At 36.4% G+C, this 7,572-nt stretch overlaps 1 non-coding gene across 1 annotated transcript; it reads right to left on the reverse strand.

The window, feature by feature from the left end:
- Window positions 1-3,577: 3,577 nt before the first annotated feature.
- Window positions 3,578-3,684, reverse strand: LOC141694545 (small nucleolar RNA R71). The gene has a single exon (XR_012563839.1). It is a non-coding gene; the product is annotated as a small nucleolar RNA R71 (small nucleolar RNA).
- Window positions 3,685-7,572: the final 3,888 nt, after the last annotated feature.

Here is a 7,572-nt window from a genome sequence, read left to right on the forward strand (position 1 = left end):
AGGGTTCACCTTTGGGTCCCCTATCCTCAGGGTATACGCAACTACTGTTTATCTCTAGCATAGGTATTATGCAACTAATAAGCTTTTAAACCAACAGATATATATCAAGATTACGAAACAGACATGCATATATATATCATATCACATGCTCCAATATATCGCAAGACTTTGCTAATAACAATCATGCACTTATCACAAGATAATGCATATACATATATACATCACAACAACAGTATAACGGGTAGAAAACTTGCCTGAGTGCTCCCGGATAGACTTAAGCTTAGAGTGGGTCCGATAACCTATGAACAACAACATAAGTCGGAATTAAACCCCGGTCGCTTAAGAAACTAGACTTAAACCATTTAGAGTCCTACGCTCGCTTTCGCACTTAATGATTTACTTAAGTCGCTCGAGTACCCTCGGCTCCACCATTTTTAATAAATTAACCATTATGAGTTTTAAGGCGATTCTTTCGCGAGTGCCTTACCAACTGCCTAATCCACTTTACATAATTGTTTCATACTCCAATTAGTCCTTTTAGGTATTTAACCTAGATTTCAAAGTAAGGCGAGGGGTAATAGTTCGTTCGCGAAATGTCGTTACTTAAAACGGCCGTTTCTCCTAAACCGTACATCGGAATCAAACGAACCACATATCAAAACGAAGCTCGTAACATGAACTATCTAGTCATGGCAATGGTCAAAACCTAACAGTGAGTTCTCGGGTCCTGATGTTATGTACAAAAACAGTCTAGGATAAATCGGGCATTACGACGGCTATGTTTACGCGATTACCAATTTTCTCACTACACCAAAACCTTACCAAACAACCCCCAATCATTAACACATCAAAATCTCAACTAAATAATACTATACCAGTCCTTATTCTCCAGATTCTTCATCTCAAACAACCACAATCAAGTTCTATTAACTATAATAAGATTCATTCACCAAATCACTCCAAATTTAAATCAAACTACTAATAATCAAAGACCATGCTTCTCATTTAGAAAACTAACCATCAAACTCACTAATAATCAAATTAAAGGCTAGGTTTTGAAGTTTATACCTTCCTTGGGAGGTGTTAAGTTGCTAGGAAGCCTTAGGGAGCCTCCTACAAGCTTGATGTTTCCAAAGAAATCAAGAACACAAAGTTAGGCTTTGAAGTTTCTAAAGGTCCTATTTAAAGAACTGTACAAATTAGGGTCTTACCTTGCTTATTTGGAAGAGACTTGTGAACAAGAGTTGTATTCCATCTCAATACCTTTCCAACGAGCTATAGAACACAACATTTGAGTGAGTATTGGAGGAGATATGGCAGTTTGAAGTTGATGGGTTTGTTTTAGCCGAGAGCTTTCTTCTTGAAATGGGAAAGTCAACTTTCAATTTGTATTTGTGTTATGATATTTGTTGGTTGGTTGCTTCCTTTTGTCTTGGAAATAAATTAAATTTTTACCATGGTGAAAAATGTGTGGCTCACAATCAACCAACCAATCCTTCCCACTTGTCATGCTTATGTCACCTTGTGATGTCATCCTCCCTCACTTGCCCTCTTCTTATTGGTTGGATGACCTCATCATCCCTAACCTCCTTGATTAACTCCTAATTGTTTGCCTAATGACCGCTGATCTGTTATACGGTTCGCTTAACTTTCGTTCTCGTTTCTCGTTTGAGGGATCATACCCGGGATCTTATTACTTGGGTTTCCTTAACCTTTCTCAATACATTATATTCCTTTTTTGATCCTTTCTTATAATCCTTTAATTTAAATCCTTTTTATCCTGTTACCTTATACTCAATTCTTTCTGTATCTAGTGGATTTCTGGGAAAAAATCAAAGTGTTCGGAATTAGATTCTGACGATCTTTACATACACTTATATACCATATAGAGTACTAATAAAATCTCAGAATATCAATAACAGAACCCCTACATAGTGTGGCATGAAAAGTTTTCTTATTCAGCATAATCAGCAAAACACTATTCATAAGGGTTTCAAAAATTCCAAAAATTGGGGTTATTACACACCGCGCCCGGGCAAGGCGGGGCGGCCGCGCGGGTCGTGATCAGCAGAATCTTATTTTGACTTGATTTTTGAGAGATTTGAAGCCCTGCTGATCCTGAAGCCTATATATACCTATAATAAAACGTTTTTAACAACAAGGAGACCGGGGAGAGCAATAAGAAGACCTAGAGAGCACGGGACGGTTACGGAGAAGAAGACTTTCGTATTCTTCATTATAGTTTTACTTCAAATGCTTGCTTTCAATTTGTCTTTGAACTCTAATACTCTTATATTGTTTTATATCATATTTTTTTTGGAACCCATGGTGACGATGAGTTCGATTACGAACTAATCGTTATTGTGGGGTTCCAATGAATTTACTTATGGATTTTTATAGTTAATTGTTTTGATTTCTTGGTGTGCGGTGATTGATTAATATCCTAGTATTAGTTGTGCTTATTCGTCTTATGTGCGTTGATAACATATAAGATATCTTGTTAATCTCTATTGAAGAGAAAGTGAATATAGAGGTTTAGAACTTGCCATGCTAGCATAGGTTCATGTATAATTGTTATGAATAATTCGTAGGTAATTTTAACCATCTTACTTGCCCTATGTAATCGCGATAGATAACTTGTGCATTAAACCTTTATGTTGTCAAATTCTATAGACATATAGGGTCTCAATATATTTGGTGTCTATTCAGCTTCTATCTCTTTTTTGGATGTCTGGTAGTAGGGTATTCGTACAACGAAAGTTGGCATTTACTAGTTTCGTGTTATCTGATTAGTTGTCATCACCATTACATGCCAAGATTGAGAACAATGACTTTGAATGAAGTAGTAATGAAGTTAGAATCCCATGTTTGTCTCATATAAGTAATTCAACCTCAATTCTCTTAGTTAGTGCTATTTAGTATAATATCTTAGTTTAATCAAAACCCAATTTGTTATTCGTCTTAGCATTGAATAATAACCATACCATTGTTGCATAAGTGCATTGATTGAAATTAATCTAAACCATTCTCTGTTGGAACGAACTAGAATTAATTCTATATTACTTGTGATCGCGTATACTTGCGTGAATATTAACGCGTGTTTTCGTCTTAACAAGTTGTTGGCGCCGCTTCCGGGGACTCGGTGTTAATTTTTAGTTTATGTGCTTGTCATCAGTGGTCGTTAAAGTTCACTGACTCAGACTCTTTTACTTTCACGGTTTACTTGTTATATTTCAGGTACTCATTACAATGGGAGATCCAGCAGCACCAACGAAAGTGTTGATGGATTTTTCTCAACCCAAGATCAATGACATTGAATTTAGCATTGTCAGGCCAGCTATCACAGCTAATAATTTTGAGATCAAGCCTGGAATAATTTAGATGGTACATAATTCAGTTCAGTTTGGGGGTGCTCCAACGGAAGATCCAAATATGCACATCAGGGATTTCATAGAGATCTGCGACACCTTCAGGTTCAATGATATTTCTGAGGATGCGGTGAAACTGAGACTGTTCCCATTCTCTCTATCTTGCTCAGAAGTTTTTTACTAAATTCTTCCCTATGGCGAAGACAACCGCACTCAGGAATGCTCTTACTCAGTTTGCGCAACAATCAGGAGAAACTCTATGTGAAGCTTGGGAGCGCTACAAGGAGATGGTTAGTAAGTGTCCTCATTATGACATGCCTGATTGGATGATCATCAATTTTTTTTACAATGGTTTGGGAGCACGGTCAAGACCCATGCTTGATGCAACATCAGGTGGAGCATTATGGGCAAAGAGCTATAAGGAAGCTTATGAGCTAATTGAACTGATGGCTGCTAATGAATATCAGTATCCAACTCAGAGATTGCCACAGGGCAATGTAGCAGGAGTTCTTGAAGTGGATACAACTACGGCTATCACTGGCCAACTAAAGGCGTTGTCAATGAAGATCGATTCTCTGGCTAACTATGGTGTTAATCAGATAATCGGTGTTTGTGAGCTGTGTACAGGTCCGCATGCGACGAAGCATTGTGCTATATCTAGTGAATCAACTTAGTTTGTGAGCAACTTTCAGAGGTCGCAGCAACCAGTTTCTGCCACTTATCATCCTAACAACTGGAATCATCATAACTTCAGCTAAAGCAACACTCAGAATGTGGTGCAACAACCTTATCAGTAGTATGCAACAAAGCAATTCAACCCTCCTGGTTTTCAGCAACCGCAATATGCACCAAGACAACCACTCCAACTTCAGCAACTACCGTATAAAAGTATAAGTCAGTCTAATGAAAAATCTGAATTGGAGGAGTTGAGGCTCACGTGCAAGTGCCAAGCAGTTTTTATCAAGACTCTGGAGAATCAAATTGGGAAGATTGCCAATGCTTTATTGAATCGACCATCAGGAATGCTTCCTAGTGATACAGAAGCCAATCCAGGCAAGAGGGAAGTTAATGAATAGGTGAACGCCATCACCTTGAGGTCCGTAAAGGTCGCAAGCCCTCAATTTCAGCAAGACGGAGATCAAGAAGATCATGCCTCAGAAGAATTATGAAGAAGCTTGGAGTTGAATAAATCTGTTTTGAGAAAAATGTTCTAAGTCAAGATCTCTACAATTCACAGATTTAGTGTTATAGAGAAGTCATTTGAGAACTCCAGAATGACTTATAGAGAGCTCAAGAAAGGTACTAGAGAATTCTGAGATATCGACAAGCCAAATTGAAGACATGAGGATTGGAGATATCGACAAGTCATTTCTTCACTAAAGAACTCAGAGTTATCGACAAGTCAAATTCACTAGGGAACTCTGAGTTATTGACAAGTAAAATTTGACTAGAGAACTTTGAGTTATCGACAAGTCAATAAGTCACTAGAAAACGCAGAGATATCGATAAGCCAAAGTGAAGACATGAAGTGGAGAGATCTCGACAAGCCAAATTATCTTATAGAGAACTCAGAGACCTCTACAAGTCAAATCAACAATAGAGTGATTAGAGATGTCGATAAGCCAATATACTTATCGAGATGTCAAGTCCTCTATATGCCTAATTGGAGATCTCGAGGTAAAATCTCAAAGTACAAATTGCAGACTAGTTCAATATCCAAGATTAACAATCAACAAACAATCCAACTAGTTGGATTGACAAGTCTACAAAAAGAAGCTTGAAGAATGTGCAAGATCAAGGGTGAAGATTAACTGACAAAGGAAGATCAAAGTTAACACAGTATGCAAAGATATGCTAAGCCAAAAATGGAAGATATACTTTTCCTAAAATGGAAATGATAAGAGACAGTTTACTAAAGTGAATAACATCTCTTATTATAGACTGTGTAAACCAGTAGTTAACTGTGATATAAAGTTAACACTGGTCCTTTGTTAGTTGTAAGAATTTAGACAAGAATATCTTGTATTCTCTTAAGGAAGAAGCTAAGCTCTTTATCAACAAAGAGCCTAGAAATTTTGTAGCAAAACATTCTTAATCTTAATATAAAATTAAGTGAGTTTTGAAAGGTCTGTGTTCACTGTTATTGCTTGTTTAATTTCAATATTAACTTATATCACTACAAGATTTACATTTACTTTATTCAAACCATAAATATTTCAAGAAAAGCATAAAAACACAAAAGCACATTCACCCCCCTGTGTGTAATTCATTACCTAACAAGTGGTATTAGTGTAAAATCTGAAAGTAAATAGATTCAAGATCTTGGAAGAATGAATACACAGAAAATCAGTAGCATCAAAATTCCTACTTTTGACAAAGCTAATTACACTCTTTGGAAAAAGAAAATGTTGTTTATCAGGATGGCCAATCCACTATACATTCAGATTCTCAAAAATGGGCCCTTCACTCATATGGTTAGAGTTGAGGAATCTACAGATGGTGATATGGTCATTCCAGCTCAATATGCTCCAAAAGACCCTTCTGAGTACACTGAGCCTGAGAAAGAAAAAGTTTTCCTGGATAGTGGCTTACAGCTGATATTGATAGAGTCACTTGGCAATGTAATGTACAACAACATTGTCAACTGTGACACTGCTAAGCAGATCTGGAAAAAGATTAAAATACTATGTTAAGGAACTGAGGAAGTTAGATCTAATTAACGAAGGATACTGATTTCACAATATGAGGGTTTCATGGATAAGCCAAAAGAAAGCATCACTGATGTGTTTGAAAGCTTTAACAAGCTGATAAATGACTTGCAGCTGCATGAAAAATACTATGAAGCTGAAGAAGTGAACTTGAAGTTTTTTCTTACACTCCCTGGCCATTTGGAACATAAAATTTCAGCAATCAGAGAAGGGAGAGACTTGAGCAGAATAACACTAGAAGTTCTATATGGAACTCTAAAAACTTATGAACTAGAAATGATTCAAAGAAAATCATTGAGAACTGGTCAAGGGCATGTTATAGATGGTTCAAGTGCTCTAATTTTCAATGAAAGCCAGACCTCTAATGATGATCCAAGATTCCAGACTGCAGTTGCTTCAACAAGTGAGCAAAGAAACAATGATTCACAGGAACAAGTCATTCTGGAATTGGAAGAAGATGAGTTCTACACCCTAGATGAACTTGATGAACTTGATCAATCAATGGCTTATCTGGAAATAAAGTTCTCTAATATTAGAGTAAAGAAGCCAAGATTCTTCAAGGGTAAAGGACAATCATTCAACAAAGACAACAATTGGAAAGGAAAAGGGAAGTACACATCTGACAACAAAAATGGCTACAAAACTGGATATGTTGACAGATCAAAGATAAGGTGGTTCAACTGTGATGAAATAGGCCATTTTGCTAAAGAATGCAGGAAACCCAAGAAAGTAAAGAAAGACAAAGCTTATCTTGAATTGGAAGTGAAGTATGAAGCTCTTCTGAAGAAACAGTAAATCAAAGCTTATATTGCAGAGGGAAAAAGTTGGGATGAGTCTGATAATGATGAAGATGAGGAAGTTAGAAATTACACACTCATGGCCTTTGAGGAAGGAGAATCATCCTCATCAAAATCACATGTACCAACTCTCACCAATATTGATTTAAATGTGAGTCAATATAACGAAACTGTAAAAAAGATGAGCACAGAAATGTTTCACATTCATACAAGTATGGTTGCTGCTAATAAAGAAGTTAACAGACTAACAAAGATAAATGAGAAGCTTGAAAATGTGAAACAAGAAGGTGAATTATTGTTGGTAGAGATTGAATCTGTAAGACAAGAAAATGCATATCTTAAGAACAAGCTTAAGTATGCAAGTGAAATTGAAGTAGTGCTAAGGGAGAATTTGGAAAAGAATGAAGTGAAGTTGAAGTCCTTTAAGAATGCATCTGAGTTGGTTGGACAATATCATGAGAAAAACAAGCCATGAAAAAATATTGTTATTGGTATTGATTATGATGCCTTGAACAACAAAAAGAAAGATATAGGTGACAAAGGAAAAACAACAGAAAATGAAAATATTCCAGCAATGCTGAAAAAGGTTGTTTCACCAATGTTCAAGGCATGTGAAGTTAACTTCAGTGAAGAAGAGTTGATTATAAAGCACAAAATTGTTGATGCAGATAATGAAAAGAAAAATACAAAAGCAACTCA

Source organism: Apium graveolens, chromosome 10 (assembly GCF_009905375.1).
Source record: "Apium graveolens cultivar Ventura chromosome 10, ASM990537v1, whole genome shotgun sequence".
Classification (NCBI taxonomy): domain Eukaryota; kingdom Viridiplantae; phylum Streptophyta; class Magnoliopsida; order Apiales; family Apiaceae; genus Apium; species Apium graveolens.